The sequence below is a fragment of the Pinus tabuliformis genome, chromosome 1_1 (assembly GCF_031772625.1).
Source record: "Pinus tabuliformis cultivar Carrire ecotype Pingquan chromosome 1_1, CPIR1, whole genome shotgun sequence".
Lineage (NCBI taxonomy): Eukaryota > Viridiplantae > Streptophyta > Pinopsida > Pinales > Pinaceae > Pinus > Pinus tabuliformis.
The window spans coordinates 20884263-20904383 of NC_142297.1; positions in this window are offsets into that span (position 1 = coordinate 20884263).

The following is a 20121-nucleotide window of genomic DNA, read 5'->3' on the forward strand; positions in this document are numbered from 1 at the left end:
GATTTTTGAAGAGTGATTTGAGTACAGGTATCTTGCTCAGTCACTAGGGTTTGAATGGTAATTTAAGTTTTGAATATAATAGAATGTATCTCTATTTATCTGAAATTTATTATCGTTTTTTCACTCTATGTTAATGGCTAAATTGAGTTTTTTTGCAGGAAATCCATGATTATTAGATCATCGAGCATTCAGGGAAGTTCTCCGCTGAACCACCCAACTCTTGATCCGTGTTTTCTAACGAGCCCATCTTGAATTTGATCCCGGACTTATCATAAGATACTTTTTATAGGTGATGCATGAAGGGTTTTGAGCTCAGTACCTCCTTTAAAATTCAAATAAAATAAATAAATAAATAATAAAATAAAATAAAATTCTGTGTTAAATCGATAGATCTGGCTGTTGAGAGCCTCAGATCATCAGATCTAGGAGCGGAGTCAGACTCACTCTCCCTAGATCTGATAGATCTGCCATTTATTTACATAGATCTGTAATTTTTTTTAGATTTCTGACTTGGGTTTTCAGGGTTTTAATTTTTTTGGGTCATTGTATATATCGTTTGGGTGTTTCTTGTCACCCTGTAGCTGCAGATCTGAAGCTAAAAGTTGTGTAGAGTCCAAATCTAGGCCCTGGAGGGTAAGATCTGGATCTCTAAGGGTCCATCAACATCATTTTGGCAGGGATCATATCCAGATTTCACAGTCCAAGGGTTTAAATTTATTTATTTTCAAATCTGGAAATTTTATAAGGGTTTCAAGGAAAACTGAGGCAGAGAGATTTAAAATTTTAAGGTTTCTGGAAAAAATTTAGAGGTTCTAGTGGAATTTGTGGGCCACCATTTTGTTGATTTATTTGCTGCCTAGTTTTTGGGTTCATTGTGAATTTTCGATTATTTGTTTTTTCTCTCTGCACAACTCCTTGTTGCCATCTCTCTACTTGCAGTTACCCTTATAAAAAAATTCTGCATACTGGGCAGCTCCTCCCTGTCCCTACATGTTGTCTTTTCTCTCCACGCAAACCTGCAACACGAAGTACCCATGTGCATTCTTCAAACATCTACTCCATTCGTTGCTCTTAACCCACCGTCCTTGCATAAATCTATGGACCTGCGACTTCGTTGTTTGTCCCTTCGTGAGCCCATCGCTCGATTCCACGTCTATCTCCACTCTGATCTGATGCCCTTGACCTCCATTCCATTGTCTAGCTAGCGTATCCCATTCTTCTCCCTTCGCTCATCCAATTTTCTCCTTGCTGCGTATTCCTCCTCCTACACTCTCTGTGTATTAACCTGCACACAACAGCAAAACAAGCTTTTGATTTATTTTTATTTGTATATACATACTTACGTTTAGGTTTAAGTTTGGCTATTTCTTTTGTTAATTCTTTTTTTATTTACTTTTAAGTTTTTGTATAGTTAGGGTGTATATATTTTTTATTTCATTAAAACTTAGGTTAGGTTTCATTAAAAATAATAAATTTCGATTTAGTTTTTTTGGTTCCATTTTTATTTTTATTTTTTCTTTTTATTACTTTTTATTTTATTTATTTATGATTTCAATTTTATGTTAAAAAATCTAAAAACATTAAAAAAATAGTCCTAAAAATCTAATAAATTTAAAAAGAATCTTAAAATCCTAAATATTTCAAAAATAAAAAATATATAAAAAAATTACTTTGACATTTTATTTTTTTTATTATTTTTTTATTTAAAAAAGGAAGGGGCTTCATTTTTTTATGTGATTTTGGGACTTCCTAAAAAATTTAAATCAAAAGCATTTTTTGCATTTAAAGATTATTTTTTATGTGGCCTTTCGCCCATTAAAAATTTTAAAAAATTATTGAATCTTTTGATTTATTTGGGTCACATTTAAAAAATAATAATAATAATAATTAATTAATCATTTACCGCATTAAGTCTTGCTTAGCATATTGAAAAAACGTTTTCCTAAGGACTAATCAAATTTGTAAGGATAAAATTTAAGGGAGAATTTTTTGGGTATCAGCATTTCTTTTTCTCTATAGTGAAATGTGCTTAAATTTTCATATATAAAGATTAACTATAGGAAAGTGGGAAATTTTCCTAGATCTAGGTTACTAAGCATAAATCTTTCAATTCTACGATCTAAATTGATTAGCATTTAAATTTCGTGGTTGTTTAAAGTATTTGGATCCCTTGAAATTTAATTGCTAGAACATTGTGCGTCTGTTGAATATCTTGCATGTATCTATTGCCATTGCTTGAATTATTTAATGCTTATTACATGTTATACATTTGGCAAATATTTCAAGCATTTTCTAAAGAATTTTGTCATGGAATTATAATAGATTGTGCATCTCTATCTCCTTAGCTAAGCATGTCTTTTGAGCATCCGTTGACATTGATATCGAATTGCAAAGTTGTTTTTGTTCTCTTTGAGCTCAATTGTATCAAGAAGATTTGAAATAAGCTGGTGTTTTAATTATAATATCTTCAAGAGTTTATTTTCTAAGTTTTCATCTAAAAAAGCGAGCATTTAATTTTGGTGATTGAAGGCTTTTGTGACGCAAGTGTTTTCCCATCCTCGAGTTTATTTATCTCATCTTCCGGTACATTTGCATATAAGTTAAATTTGCATATATAAAATTTACTTCCAAGCATAAGATTGGTCGATAGACAGATAGATCTCCATCCATATTTTCCTGAGAAGTCTATTTTAATAGTACTTAAAACGGTGACCTTGCAGTCATCAGAGCCACAGTTCTCTGCAGCGCTGGAGGCACCGGGTATGTTAGAAGTTCAGGAGAGGTATTGTTAATCACACCTTAATGTGCTTCTCTTGGTCTTCTCTCTGCCAATTACTATGGAATCAGGCTCAACACAGAAAGGATTGAAGGATTCATAGTTTAAGTAGGAATTTAACTAAAATTAACCAATATTCTTGCATCTCACATTAGTTTTAGGATCTGCATTTCACATAAGATAGTCATTCATCTAAGTAGCAGTTGCTAATTGATTACTTGATCTTAATTTCCCTAGAAATATCGTTGACTCCATAAGGCACTGGTATCAATCGTTTAAAATCTAATCAAATCCTAAGTCTTGCTGAATCTTAATCAAGTACTTGATCACCTCATTGTGTCTCCCGAGCTAGTTCATTACCAAATAGTTCTTCTTCATTCCATTTTTTCATAGAGCCTACCCCCCTTAGCCTGCTGTAGGGAGATAGTAGATATTGGGGATCAGGGTGACATCCCTCGATCTGAGCATTTTCGCGGTGCCTAGACATTCTGTGCGACAACAAGAGGATCAGCAGAACACGAAGACGGAGGTTGAGGTAAGACATGCATGTGACAACCCATGGGCTTCACAACCAAATATGTGCGAAAATTGAGAGAAGTGATGTTGGCAGGATGTGATAGTTGAATGGATGTGTGTGCATGTTCTCCTACATCAGTCTGTAGTGGTGGAGTTGTTTCATGAGGGGACAGAAGACAGTCACTTGTGACAGCAACCGTGTTCGTCTGTGATTGCACAGCTCCATCACCGAAGTATTCTGAGCGGGGCTTGGGCTTGAACTTCTTCTTAGGATTGACAGAATTGGTAAGACAATATTCAAATATGTCCATGAGATAATGGAATTTCCTCTAACTTTTCGGAACTTGAAACTGCAACACGCGAAAGCGGTCCCAAAAATCCATAGGTGATTCTTACGGGGTCTCCCATTGTTGTAACATTTTTTGGTCAAAAGGTTTTGGATCAAAATGATGGAAAGTAGATTCAATGAGATCACAAAAATTCTCAAGTGAGTGCACACTGCCAAGCGGCAGACTCCAGCACCACCATTGTGGGGATTCGCGAAGTTTGTATGCAAGCAACAGGTTGGCCTCTTCATTAGAGAATTCATCTGCATTACCAAGAAAATTCATAGAAGTCTTGTAAGTACCCAGGCCAGGCCACTTTGCCTTCACCATCATATGTGAATTCGGACAAGAGATCAGAAAACCCCCCCGTGATGTCGAGAGGTTCGACATGTGAAAATAATCACAGAGGGATGAGTGTGACAATATCCATGATAGATGTGTGAAGATTAAAAATAGGATGATAGGACACAACTTGTCATATGACCTTCATTCTAGCACTAGAAATGTTGATGGTGCTGGACCCACCAACATGTTAGGAGATCTCCCTGGTACGAAGTCCCATTTAGACCTCATATCGTTTGGTTTAGGAGTTCCAACAATGGGTCATATGATATCGCCTTTACCACGGTTGTGCACATAGGTAAGCAATATGTCCTTGTTGGTAGCAAGGATGTGACATGCGCGGTAAGCCAATGAAGGTGCATAAATGGTTCAAAACATGGAAGGTGGAATGAGTGAGCCCCTTGGAATCCTGTGTAAACACATAACTTGGAAGGGAACACACGAGAAAAGATACATCACAAACTGGAAGGGAGGTGAACCAACAATCCAAAGTGATGGTTAAACCAACAACACATCTCAATAAGACTCATACATACATATACAGAAAGGGTCTATATGTACATGCATAAGAAAATAGATACATATATCATTAGAGTAAACAAGTTAACTAAAATACAATAAAAACATATGCATTAAACGTGTTGGCTTTGTTATATTAATAAGTGAAAGTTCTAATCATATAGTACAACCATGCCCAACCACTAGTCCTGATAATGGAATGTTACAATCACTGTCGCCTACTCCTCCAAAGAGATGTCCCAGCTCTACATTATGGAGAAGACAAGCCTCGTTACAATACTCTCCATGCTTTCTCTAAGATACTCCTATCGAAAGCTTGGCTGACCAAAAACCTCTATAATAAGTTATGAGTTACTATAAATAGCAAAGAGTGGGGTGACCCTTGACATTTCCCTTTGTGACTATTCACCTACCCTCATGGCTCTTCAACTACTTTATGATTGTTACATTCAACTATCGACACTTGAACTTCCACTATACAAAATGTCACATACAATATACACATGTACCCATGTGAGACAAAATAGGCTTGAACAAGCCATGCAAGACATCACTAAGACTTGGACAATTGTGGGAAGACCAACTCTTCGACATCCTCACAATGGTCGAAAGTGGTGAGATGATGCCAAGCTTGGTAATCCATGATGGTCTCTATGTACTATGTGGTGACATCTCTCTAGAAATGAACTCTTGCCTCTGTTGATCCGAGTACACTGATTTGGCTCATCTGTCCAACTCATCTGATAGCATGCACATCATTCTCTTCAGTGTGTCCAGACCAGCGGCATACTAATGCATCGTGTCTTCACTAATCGCCAAGTCTGCACTGGTGGCTATGCGCATCAACTCGTCAAAATACGAGTCCAACTTCCATCAAACTTGATTCTTTGTCTTTGCCTCGGTGAGTGTTCCAATAGATGAGATTGCATGTGCACACACAACAACATCCATGCTTTTGAACACCCATGCATGGGAAGCCTACAAACTAGTGATGAGTTGTGGAAGTTCCTGTTAGTTCTGGATCTGACTCTAGATGCGTGCATTCACTCAACCTCCACGGGCTTCATCATCTTGGGCAAGTGTAATAGGACTCCCTTGTATCTCATTGTCCATGTTTTCATGTGGTCGAAAATAGTATGCAAGTTTGACAAGATACGTGCTCTCCTAGCACAGCGCTACTGCCAACCGTTGAGATGGAAAACTACCTTATGCACAGTACTAAATCTAGAATACAAGGTCTGTATGACTGTCTCAAGGGACGATACTTCATCCAGTGTCGCCTTCTTCAACTCTGCTCTAGCAGATGATGTAACTACTTCTCCTCCCTTCTTGGTCATCTCTAACTCCTTAGCCATTCGCTCATTTTTTGCTAAACACTCGAGCTGGCGTCTTTGGCATATGATCAGGTAGCATCAGCCAATGTTGTTGGATGCTCGCACACATCGGATACGATCACTCGTTCCTCAAACTGCATAGGAAATGTGTAGACATCTGAAGTAGACACTCTGCATGTCAATTGCACAACTCTATGTTGCAACTCGTTGAATGATATGTTGTGCATCTCTTCTTCCAAATTGTTACCAAGGATCTCAGTATCTCCTTGGTCGCTCAGGACTTGCTCTGTTTCCAGATCCAGTGGAGCCAGTGGGTTGGCCTCTTGGTGGTAAGGTATGAGGTTGATGTCTTGTTCTAACTCTGTCTACTCCATCTCTATATCCATCTACTCAAGTACTCGTTCAATCTCTTGAGCGAAGTCTTGCTCCTATGACTGCTTATCCTGTCTGCTTTGTGACAACTATTCAGATGAATCTACCACCTGTATGGGCACAATTTCATCAATCTGTGCATGTTGCGCCACCTGTTGTTTCTGTCCTTATTGCACTTCCTTCTCCTATCTACGCAGCTCCTGTTTTTTCTGGAGTTTCTCCTTCAACTGTTGCAACTCCTTCACTGTTTCCTCCATCATTTGTTTATCTCTCTACCTTTGTGCATTCTTCTTGTCGCGTTTTTGCCTCTTCACCTTTGTCTCCAAAGCTTCTTTCTCCACAAGTGGGTTTGCTCTAGGCTTGCATATTTGTTCTACCTCTGCGTTGTCTACAATCTTTTTCTTGCCTTTCTCCATGGGTCTTTCTCAGCCCAATGACACACCCTGTGGCTTCAAAGAAATTACATTCTCACACAGTGATCCTTCACAAAGCAATGTAGGTCATACAGATTGAAGCTTCTGGTTCCAAAAGTAAATCTTTGGAACTCTTCCTTCTCGGCATTAGTATGCTTTAGATTTTGTATCTCCTACATCCCGATCTACAATAGAAGAGTGGGCCAGGATGTCATCTTCTTCTGATGCAGTCTAGCTAAAAATCCTGCGAGATGTGGTATGACACTTCTTGCATGATGAGTTTGTCCATGGAAAACTTTGGCAAAACATGTGGAGGCTTCTCTGCGTTGTACATCTATATGAAGGTGCCAAAAGGTGAGGCATACCAATTAGTTATGTCGATCAGTGTCTCCATTGCTACCTTCAACATGCAAGGTGGATCCTGCTCAAATATGATCTTGTACACCAGGGTGACAAAATGGTCTAACAACTGTGTGATGACTCCACGGAAGCTGCATTCGGAAAATAATTTACAATAAGTTTTCATAGAGGTTTTCGCTGATGTCCATGCCCACTTCAAGCCCAAGAACTTGAGACAGGCACAGATTGCATCCAAGATGTCTACAGACATGTAGATTTCTTCTTGCTAAACTTTGGGCAGCTATCGAGCTCCTGTTACGTGTTCCTTGAACTTGTGAGCCAACATGTTGAACCAGTTGCATGCTTTTCCTTCACTAGCCAGTTGGTCCAAGGTGATTAACCAACTCTATGGGAAGGTCTCCGTTCTCTCATGGCCGTACAAGCAGCATGCAAAGATGACCAAGTACTAGTATGACTTCCCCAGTATCTTTGTCTTATAAATCTGGTTGGGTGTCTTCCTGAACTTGGCTAGCTCCTTCACACATCTCTTCAAAATATCCCTGGAGTTTACATTGTTGTTGGGTATGCTAAAGGGTGTCTTCAATGTGATCATTGGCTTCGGAAAGTGGTACATCTGCTGATAGTCTTGTGCCCTAAATGTAGCAAGCTCTTTGTGACCATCGTCTCGAGATCAGTGTCCGCGAATGGAAATGTGGGATACCTGCATGCAATCTGATACAAGTCAGACTTGTGAATGTTCACATAGACTCTGCAGTCTTCAAGATCTTCCCAAAATGTGCCTAAGAATGTATCATTGATATCCTATCATTTTAACTTGATGTCTTTGTCTACGATCAACTTGGTGTCTTTGAAAATTAGCAAACTCATAGACACTCGCTCAACTGCTTCTCCAGTTACGCTTTTGTCAGTGTCCTTTGACCCTACTCTCTTGGGGGCCATTGATCCTGAACTGTTGAGAGACAGACACACACCTGCTATACCTAGAGACATTGAGACATGTATGGAAAGAAATTTGTCAATTGAAAACCAAAGCAAACTTGAGGACTGATATGCAACATACCCAGGAGACTGATGGAAAGGATTGCACAATTTTCACTGGGAGGCCGGGAGAATGACTATTGGAACTATGTAAAAGGTAGTTCAGACTGTCAAGAGGCTGGTTGACTGCTGAAATTGCATAATGCACAATCCAGGCTGTCCTATTGGGGGCTAAGATTATGCAATGCGTAATTTCAGTCAACAAGGCATGCAGGCCCACGGACTACATTGCATAATTTTCTAGGCCCGCAAATCACTACCTCTCAAAATTACGCAAAGAAATCCTCGAGGATAGTGTCTAGCCAGATTTTTGCATTTTCTGGGAGGAAGGCAAATCCTTGCCTCTCAGAAATGTGCAATGATGTCTGGGCAAGGCAGGGATCGGGCCAATGTTGCTTAGACCTGCCGAGAGGTGACTGAATACATATGAAGATTTGAATGCATGGCAAAACTAAGTGTAGGCAAGAGTGTATGATCATGCATGAAAATAGTGAATGTAAGATTTAGAAAATGAAAAAACATGCATGTGTGTGAAACAAGTCGCCAAATCGGCAACTATCCATGCAAAATAGTGTCATGCATGCGACAGTAGTGAGATGCAAATGAAAACTGAAACGGTTCTTGTAAAGGCTAACATGCATACAAACGACAACAAGTGTTCACAAAAATCAAGTAGACAACACTCACACAAGCCAAAACACAAAAAATGACAGAAATATTGCAAACAACAAGTAAAGCGAACTTACCTAGAAATAAATGAGTTGGATGTGTTAAAGACTCCTAGATGTGTTGTCAGATGTTAGATCTCCAATATCGATGTGAAGAATGAACTTTGAAGCATTGAATAAATAAGTTTGAGGTTCATGACGTGCATGCCACAAATCTAGGAAAAAATGACACTTGGAGAGAAGTTTCTAAAAGCATCCCATGCATGCAAATCAAGTTTGTTGAGTCCCAAGTGGAACTGGTCAACTTGAAGGCACATGCAACAACTTGCAAGACTAAGAGATGGATTTACGCAATTTCTGAGTTGACTTGGGTTGGTTGTCCCAGAGGGATTGCGCAATTTCTGGGGTCAGCAGGTGACTTCTACCCAAGATTGTGCAATTTCTAGGCTAAGTTGCAATGTTGGGCCAGATTGCATAATTTTCTCAAGGAAGCATGTCTGACTTCATTCTGCAATTTCTGAGCCCAGCAAATTTGTGCAATTTCTGGAGGGAAGGTTGGTTCCCCTCCAGAATTGCGCAATTTTCTGAGGGAGCTTCTCAACCAATAACTAGCTTAATTCTGGAATGACAGCCTGTGAGGAGAGTGAAGCAAACTGACAAGCACAGGTTGGCAAGCCGCTAAAAATCAAATGAAACTTATGTACTTGACAATGCAAGACATGTTGTTAAGGATGGTTGGTAGGGAGGCTCCAAAATGAAGCTAAGGAAAAATTTTGGAGGGTGGTTGTAGCCACGACAACACCAGGCTCATTGGCAGTGGAACAATGTGTCACACGGAATGAGTCGTTCTTGCGGACAAGACCGACCTCCCTAGTATCTAATGACATCTAGTGACAAACAAACCAATCAAATTCTATCTTTCTCTAAATATGCAATTTATAAATAAATGCAAACAAGTGTTTTAGGCCTACCTTGGGTCCAATGCAAGTTTGTGGAAGCCTCACTCCGTTGATCCAAATGAGCTCCCTTGTAGAGAATCTGCAAACACAAACAAACACACAAATTAAATAGCACCTGAAAAGCCAATATAGTAAAGCATACTTATCATGATGATCAAGGAATTCATGAAACAAATCACATAAGACAATTTGTTGAGAAAAATGAATCTGATTGTATTAATTTAAATCAAAGAAGAACATAACAACATGTGCCTTGATGCTGTACAAGCTCCTCCCATGGTCCATCAAGAAGTCTCCTCTACTTTGACAAGTTTCACTCTCTTCCCAATGAAGCCAAAAGGTATGTGATCGCTCCTCTCAAGCTTAACTAGGAAGTCTCAATTCCAACAACATTTACCCTAAAAAATGTTCAGCTTCTAACCTCCCTAGCAACCAGCCCAATGCCTTAATTTATAGTGCAATGGAGGGAAGTTATTAGGTCCTCCTTTAAAGGGATAAGCTCCTATCATCAAGGGATTAGCTCCTTCACTATTGGGATGCATGAACCACCTAGGAGCGAACCATCCACGTCAAGATTCCTTCTAGAATTAACCCAAAGTGAGTTTTTTAAGAATAAACTTGCGCCTTTTTGACTTTCACAGCGGTCCGCACCCACTCCTTTAGAGACAGAGCGGGCAGGTCCGCAGGTACCATGTACAGGGGGTGCGGGACCACATGCAACAGTGAGAGAAAGTGCGGAACCGTAGCTTTATTGATTTTTAAGGTCTTTCTCTCATTTTCAAAGCTTGACATGAAGAGCTGAGGTTTGAGACTTGCTTAGGAGGACAGTATGAATGATGATAGACCCATACTAACTGCAAGTAGTCATGGTGACAATATTTTGTGTAACAGATTGCCCCCTAAAGTGCGAAGTCTGTAGTAGATGAGGATTTCATTTATCATCTAAGAAGAGTGAAGTACTTTATCATTTGGAGGATCATCTTGTGGAGAGCCTGGTTGGAACCTATAAAAACATTCAATGAAAAAATATATATATGAGATCATATCATCGTTGAGGTAGGCATTCCCATACTCAGATCAAGACTGACTAGAAAACTAACTACTGCTCTGATATAGGAATGATCTTGTATTACATCACAAGTATAGACATATGTAGACACAGTATGGACGCAGCCATCTGTTTATGAATAGTCCACTATATAATGAATACAAAATTCTTCGCAGTCTGGATGGTGGAAACTAGATCCAGAGTCTTGATTTCTACTTCTCGAAATAGTACGATTCTAACCATGTGAATGAATGTGTTGAAGTCGAACATGGTAGAAACCACTTGATTACCAGTCAATGATGTAAACTGTTAACAAGTGTGAGAGAAACCACCAGTAATGTCAATGGCTCTCAAAGTACTCAGTACAATCCATGAAATGTGAATAGATGTGTTGATGTCGAACATATCACGGAATCCTTTGATCAAAGGTCAATGATGCAACCTATCGTCAAAGGCGAGAAACCTGCCATTGAGGCATGCAGATCCCAAGGTATTGACGATTTCTAGATCATATTTCTAGATAATGAGCTGAATTCGATAGAAAGCGATCCGTCGTAGGCAAGCCCACAACCTGAAATCATAGATCAAGTTTGAAGAAATTTAGTTGCAAGGACTGACTCAGGGATGGTCAAAATGGATGACATATATTTCATAGATGAATGGCTTATTTGCACTGACCTCTTGAACACATAACGGCACAGCAGATGGTTTGGTGACAATTGACCCAAAGTTAATACCTAGAAACTGGCTGAAGACTTTCAATATGGTTTGATCAACTGTTAGGCAAAGTATTTTCCAACCCAGGTAATAAAAGTTTCGTGTTCAAGAGTGGTTACAAAGTATGACAAACAGGCTCATTTTTCTCTCTTTTCCCCCACCATTTCTGGCAAGTACCTCTTTATTTTTGACAAGCTTGAGGAGGATAACATTTGCTTGATTATAAGCTCATCCTTCGGATGAGTCCAACTTAGTTTAAATTTGAACCCTAAGAAGGAGTGGTCCATTCCTGTTTGTAATTGAACAGGTCCTTTACTGTTAAATTTTAACGAGTCCAATATAGGAGAAACTCGGCATTTTTCAATTTTATAGAGTCTGAAAAACTTAATAAAACTCCATGGTTGTCCTTTTTCGTAAATTTGTGTCTCCCAAACCCGAAAAAAGTATAAAATAATACTTGAGAGAACCGCTTGATCATTACGACCAAGGAATACTTTTCATAATTAGTGCCTATGATCCGAAAAGTAAAAAATCGATCAATGACACGTCGTTTATAACCAATATCGAATTTGAAACGACAAAAATCCGGCAAACTTTTCATGTTTTTACGGTCATAAAAGAGATGTAAGTGGACCATCTTTTTAGTTCCTTTTTAACGAGTTTAAAAAGAAAAACTCGGCAATCTTTTCATGTTTTAGGAGTCAGAAAAGAGCTTAAAGGTGACTCTAATATTTTTTCATCTAAAATGACCGATTTCGCTTGAAAAATCCGTTATCCTGAACAAAAACTCAAACATTACTCATACCTGTTTAAAATGGATAAAAATTCTTCAAAAGTTATCTCTTTAAAGTGAAACATAAACAAATTAAAAACTCATTTATTCAAAAAACTTATAAAAAGGGCTTTTGTAAATTCATTTTTACTGTTTGACTTCAAAGTGAGAAAAGAGAGCTTTTGATCAGAAACTTCCCGTGAAGATTGTGGAAAATCCATCCGTTGGAATCGAACGTCGTCTCCTCTAGGTAATCTACATCATCCTACTCTTTAATTTCATCCGTTTCAAATTTGTTTTTAGGCTTTGATTTCATTTTTTAAGGGATTTTTAGGTTAGAAACCCGCGCGCAGGGGTCTGCAGGCATAGCACAGGTAACCTGCGGACCCCGACTTTTTCGTAAAAGGAAAAATGTTAGGGGTCCGCACCTGCCGTGAAGGAAAAGTGCGGACCCACGCACTGTCTCTAACAGAGAGGGTGCAGTCCCCGCAACAAGGGTTTTTAAACCTAAATTTCTCAAATTTCACCCAAAAATTTTGCTTTTAGATATTCTAATTCGCCTTTTTATTGAATGTAGGGTATACATCATGCTTGATTGGCGAGAACGGGAGCACAAGGATGTAGATCTCGCCGCGATAACTCATCAACCTTCGATTGATGCATTAAAGGCATGCGACTTATATAAATTCTAGGCCATACCTAGCATGAGGGCCTAGGTGAACTTTTTGCAGTGGCTGGTAGACAGGTGGAGCATACAGGACCAGTGCTTCTTTATTGGTAGTCACCAGCTCGAAATGGAGCCGGAAGACATTTACTTATTGATTGGTTTGCCTAAGAGAGGTGAACACTTGACTTTATTCGGGACTAGGCTAGGTGGCCAGTCTGTCGATAGCCTCCAGCTAGAGTTTTGCAACGACCAGACTAGAGACAAAGGGATAGATATCAAAACCATAACCCTTCCTGAGCTCAAAGTGATTGTGTTTATTGTTACCAGGCTTTGCAGAAGCGCAGCACTACATATAGCCACTGGATCCCAAATGCGGATGGCAGTAGACTGCTTTCGAGGCACCATCTTCAACTGGTGCGATGTTGTGTTGGCTAATATAAAATGCCAACTGACTAGAGCAAAGAACGGACAACTAAAGACCTTTGGATATGGTGCTTTAGTCGTGAGCTTTGGTCTGGAGAGGGTCCCAATGTTGGTCCCACAGCATCTCACTGTCAGAGCTGGACTTCCTCGAGAGCCCAAACTGATGCGTTGGGTTGCAGTTATGGCACGTCATCCTAAGGAGGGGACAAAGGTCATTCGATTCACTCCTGAGTATTTCCATTGGTTGGAGAACCAAGTTTTTGCTATTCAAGACTTTCCTTACACTGGGGTAGATTATCGTGGTGACCCAGACATGGCTCTTCCACCAAGAGAGCAATGGGATGACTCAGGTAAAATCATTTTCAACATTTTCTAATTTAATTTTTTTTTGTGCTTTTATCTCGTCCCAAAATTGATAGTAAAAGTTTTAAATGCAAATGTAGGTCCACAGCGACCAGCCACTCTCCGAACCTATGAGAGGAAACAACCAGCTGCAGCAGAACCAGCCCCACAGGACGAATCCACAGAGACTTTGGCCGAATTGGAGAGTCATCTAGAGCATTTGATAGTAGACATTCCGGAGACCAGCATAGATGACATTCCTCTTAAGTTACAGCGCTATGTGATTGGGGTCGCAGGACCTTTCAGGAGGTTCCTTTGTAAGGTGGCCCGTATAGTGGTTTCTTATCGTGATCATCATCAGTGATAGGATGATCACCTATTGTAGACACATATGACATTTTTTGCTTTTTGTACTATCATTTTTGCTGATCATAAGTTGTTTTTCAACCTATGATCGAAGACGATGTATATTTGACACACTCCTATGCTATACTATATCACTATTACCGGCTTATCTTGTAAAACATGTTATGGAATGTTTTTAAATTTACTTGTACGATTATTGCAAATGTCTACTTAACATCCGAGAAGCAATTGCATCTGCTAATGTATTTAAATATCTTTGAATATGTTGATATTCAATATAGTCAAATTCACGTTCCAAGAGACGAACTCTCAAAAATAATCTTAATAACACTGGATTTCTAATGGCATATACTCTATTAAGATGTAATACAACGAGTTCAGAATCTAACCTCACTATCAAACTCCAAATCCCAAATGAAATAGATTCAGATAATAACTCAATCACTGCACTATACTCAGCAATGTTGTTTGTTGTTTGACCAAGGCTTACCCCATGCATAGATACCAACTCATCAGAGGGCGAATAGATAACCCAAGCTGCGGAAGAAATGTTCTGTGTATTACGAAAAGCACCATCAACAAAACCAATGTATGTTTGGAGAGGCGTCGACATCTGCAATATCAAGAGTAAAACCAAGATAAGCAGGAATAATGACGAAAAACATCTCTAAGCTAAGCACACTTTTTAAACTAAAACACACTAGCTAGAAAGAAAACTAACCTAATTAAAAATATCCACACCCAGATTTAAGCATAATACCTCTTTAGGTAAAGACCATTTATGGGTTTACCTAAAGAGACCCCGTCAAAGTCTGCCAATTCATAGGCCCCTTTTTCTAGCTTTCGCTTAACAACATAAGGACCATGCCACATGGGTACGAATTTTCCAGCGCCTAATTTATCATTTGCTTGATCGTACAATAAGACTAGGTTTCCTTCCGAAAAATTTTGAGGGTAACAATTTGATCATACTGAGCTTTAATATGTTTGGCAGGAGTTTCGATTGCTAATGCAGCATCACGTCAATTCTCATCTAGCTAATCCAAGTATAACAAACGTTTTTCCTCTTCGGAAGTGGCTGGAAGTAATTCGATGGCCATTTGCAATGATGGGATTTCACATTCAATGGGTAAAACAGCTTCCAGACCATAAACTAGTTGGAAAAGAGTCAACCTGGTTGACGTTTTTACTGAGGTTCGATACGCCCAAAGCGCTGAAAATAGCATGTTATGCCAATTCGACCTATGAATCCCAATGATTCGTCAGATCATGATGACTAGAACTTTTTTGATGGCTTCAACCAGACCATTAGCCTGTGGATAATATGGAGTTGAACTGTCATGACGCAAGCCAAGTTGGTCTATAAGTTCAGTCATCATAATGTTTCGAAAATGACGCCCATGATCAGTGATAATCGCTTGTGGAACACCAAACCTAGCAATTATATGATTGAACATGAAAATCACAGTAGTTTTTTTGTCTGCCTCAAATGTAGGCATCGCCTCGGCCCACTTGGTAAAATAATCTACCGCAAGGATGATATACGCATGCCCCCCGGCCGAGTGAGGGTTACATGTAATAAAATCGATACCCCATTTTGCAAAAGGACCAACGACAATTATAGGGTGGAGAGGAGCAGGTGGAGCGCGCATCTTTCGATCAAAAATTTGGCAGTTGTGGCATTTTCAGACTGCGTTAATACAATCTTTAAACAAAGACGGCCAGAAATAGCCAGCGCGCAATATCTTTTGGGTTGTGGCAAACCCAGACATATGACCGCCACACGCTCTAGAGTGACAGTCATTTAGAACCCTTTCAGCTTCCTCATGAGTTAAACAACGTCGAAAAACAGAGTCCGCCCCACGACGATAAAGTGTATTTCCAATAATTTTGAATTGTTGGGACTGGAATCGTATTTTTCGACGTTCTCACCTTGAAATTTTTGGCCGAAAGGATTGGGTCTGGAGATAAACTATGATATCCCCATACCATGGATCTAAAGTGCTGATTAGAAACAAGGATTCGTCCGCAATGAGCTCCTCCGCCACATTTTCCGTATCAGCACGTGAGAAGTCACACATCAACTCCGCAAAAACTAAAGATTTCTTCAACTTAGATTTTTCAAATTCCAAGTCGAACTCTTACAGGATTACAATCCATTTGGAGTACTTGCCCCCTAGCAATTGTTTGGTCAAAATATAGATCATAGGGTTGCAATTGGAAATTACTGTAGTTTTGCGTAGTAAAATGTAATGGCGAAAACGTTGGACAGCTTGAACAGCTGCCAATGCCAATTTCTCCACATGTGAGTATTTTAGCTCAGTTGGATTTAAAGTGCGACTAAGGTAATATATCACATGTTCAGTTCAGAATTCATCTTCCTAAACTAACACCATTCCAATGGTGGAATGCGAGGTGGCGAGATATAAGAAGTAGTCATGGTTGTAGTTGGGAGGATGCAATAACGGTGCATGGGTCAACGCATGTTTTAATGCATCAAAAGATTTATCAGCTATCTCAACCCAAAAGAATGGAGTATTATGTTTCAACAACCGGGTAAAACCCTTTGTGATCTCGGCGTAGTTAGGAATGAATCGACGTAAAAGGTTTGATTTCCCCTGCAAACTTTGGAGTTGGCGAAGACTCGTAGGAGGAGCAATTTGAAAATAGCTTCAACCTTCGAGGGATCAACACGAATGCCAGCTTTCGTGACAACAAACCCCAGTAACCGACCCGTTTCTATACAGAAAACGCACTTGTGTGGATTCAACCTAATTCGGTAATGCCTACACCTCATAAAGATTACTCGTAAATGGATGAGATGATCAGCTCGATGTAATGAGTGAGCAGGTAAATCATCGAGATAGGGTTGCACAATGTGCTTGATGTCATGAAACGCGTAAGACATGGCTCTCTGAAAAGTTGCCCTGACGTTCTTGAGCCCAAAAGGTAATTTGCAATAAGCAAATGTCCCCCATGGACAAATGAAAGTCATTTTTGCTTAGTCAGCAGGTAGAATATTTATTTGATTGTATCCAGAAAAACCATCCATGAAGGAGAATATTTCACTACCGGCACAATCATCAATAATTTGATCGATATAGGGAGTTGGGTAATTGTCTTTTGGACAGGCTCGATTAATGTCCCTATAGCTGATACATATTCTTATTGTTCCTTTCTTTTTGTTAACAGGAACAATATTCGATACCCAATCCGTTAACGGAATCGGATAAATGAAACCTGCTTTGAGTAATTTTTCAACTTCTGCTTTAATGGCAGCAGCTTTTCGCGGGTGGATCTGACGCAAACGTTGCCGGACGGGTTTAACATCCGAGTAAGTTTTGATTTCGTGAACAATAATTGCAAGGTCAATTCCTGACATTTCCTCATATGACTAGGAAAGCATGTCGTGGAATTCTTGAAATAGGGCCTTATATGTTTGAATTTCATCTTCCGTACAAGAGGCACCTATATGAATGTTTTCAACAATTCCAGGCTTAACCAAAATATCAATAGGAATAGTTCGAGAAATGTTTCCCAAATTTAACTCAGAATCAGGATTTTTCATGGGATTCTGAGGTTCCTTGACATATTCAGTCGTAAAAATAGATGAAAAATCATTTTCAAAGCGATTAATCTCAGGTAAAAACGAAGATCTATGATGAAGATCTTCCCATGGTAAATCATCGACACATAGGATTTCACGAATTTGCTCATCAGTGTGAACAAGTTCGGAAAACGTTGTTGAATCTAAGTTTGACGTTGAAAATGATTCCTCATGGACCACATTCATTAAGTTGATTTTGGTTGAAGAAGGGTCAGAAAATGACTGCACGGCCTGATACGCAATTTCATATGGACTCAAAGGCATAACATCACCAAATGAGTCTATCTCAGATTCGGAAGGTACGATCCAAGGATAATCATAAACAATAGTGTCTAACGAAATCATACGATTGATTGCAGTAGAAGACGATGCGTTGATAGGAGGAAAAGGAAAAGTTCCTAGTAATCCAGAATCTTTAACTAGTCCTACTCCAACATCCTTATACGGGATAGTTGTTTTGCCGACATGTTGAATACTTTCAGAAGAGGCTGGGTCAGATGAAAAGTAAGTCAGCTGGTCTATAGTTACGATCTTTCCATTATGAGGGAACTTTATAAGTCGAAAGACCAACGAAATGACAGATGTCATAGCGTAAGACCAACTACGACCCAAGAGAAGGTTGTAATCTAGAGGGGCATCAACCACCTCCACATCTAGATTAACAGTTTTGCCTTCAACCCCTATAGGTAAATCCTATAGAATGCCAAAAGGATGAAACCCACGGCCATCAAAGGCCTTTAGAATCGTCGGGGATTGATTTAGTTTAGGAGAACCAAGTGATCTCCAACACTGTATTGACATAATACACGTTGAGGCTCCCTCATCAATCACAGTCCTATAACAAGGTCTGTTTTTTACTAACACTGTGATCTGGAAAGCCATTTGATGAGGTAAGCACGATGTACTATTTTCTAGATCGAAAATTATAAGGTTTGAGTCCTGAATGTCAACAGCTCCTATAGCCGACAATAGCAATTTACGTTGTGTTGGACATGATTGCAGCACTTCCAAAGCCGACATTGCTGAAGGTGAAATAGCCAAATATTCAACAATGTTATAGCTCTGAGCCGCTCTCGCATGTGGATTGAAAGCTGACTTTCGAGGTATACCCTTGGCGGGCGGTTTGATTACTAAGTCTAGGTTAGGTTTCTCGATCTGTAGTGGATCGGAACCGAGAGTTGAAGTTGATGGGTTCGAATGAGAAGATTTTGCTTCCTTACCATCAACAGGACTTTACTTCCATAATCTTGCGATGAGTCGCAATCCTAACATGGGACATCATAATTATGGGTTCTTTGGAGGCATTTGAGGAAGAACCTATCATCTTACTGTCTTGACTAGGAAAAGGATCCTTCAAAACAGCAGGCATTTGGGAACCTTTGACAATTTTTGCAACCTCTGCACGATGAGGGCAGTCTCTTGTAAAATGCTCTTCGTCACAAATGAGACAAGGATAACAAGGTTTGCATTTCTCATCAGTTGATTTCGTTTTTTCTGGTTTCTCTTTCGAATTTTTATCTGTTTTATTTTTCTTCTTCCCTTTCTTCTTACCGCCAGATTTTGATTTGGCTGTAGATGACTCTACAACATGAATATCGGTAGAGATTTCTACAGAATAATCTCCTGTCGGGGAATCTGGTAAAGTTATGATAGGAAAAGAATTCTTGGAAGATTTCTTCTTACTTTTGGTATTAACCGTACCAATCATACCATCAACGGCATGAGACCCTGAAGGAGGTGCAGTTATTTGATTTTGTTTAGGAAGGTCAGGGATTTTCTCGTGTAACGTACCTGACTGCATATAAACTAAGTCAAGGTACTGAGCTTGAGCAATTACTTTCTCTTCAGTAACGACTCCTGCCTTAGCTACATCCTCAGTGATCTTCGGTAATAAAGATTTTAAAAACCATTCAGCTAAGATCTGATCTGGAATAAAAAATTTCACTTAACGTCATCGACGTCTCCATTCATGAATGTGATCTGAAATGTAAGTGGACATTAACTGCTTTAATAAAGTTAATAATTCTATGCCATTGTCATATCTGACTAGCAACTGAAAATGAGTTAAAAACAAAGTAGCTAACTGACTAAAGTTATAAAAAGTGGCTCGCGGTAGCTCAATGTACCACTTGGCCACAAGACCAATTAGAGTGCGCTGGAAAAGCCTTAAACGGATTGAATCATCTGAAATGGAATTAGACGCACACCAGAGGTGATAAGTCATCACATGGTTCGACGGGTCCTCTCCTGATTTGCCTTCAAACATAGGAATATCACTAGGCAACTTATTCGGCATTGGCGGCCAAAACAGAAGATAGTTGATTGGATCGTTCGTAAGGCGCGACAAGTCAGGCAAGTCTAAAGTTGCAATAAACGGTAACTGACGATTAGGGTCCCTGAAACCCTGGGTCATGAGACAAGCCCCGGGAGGAGGATATCCAAGATAACTAGGAATTGGAATTGCATTTGGGATATTATATTCTCCCGGAAAACCAGGATTAACCTGACCGTACTGGGGTTGTTGAGGTTGTTGATATGTATACCCAGGGTATGGTT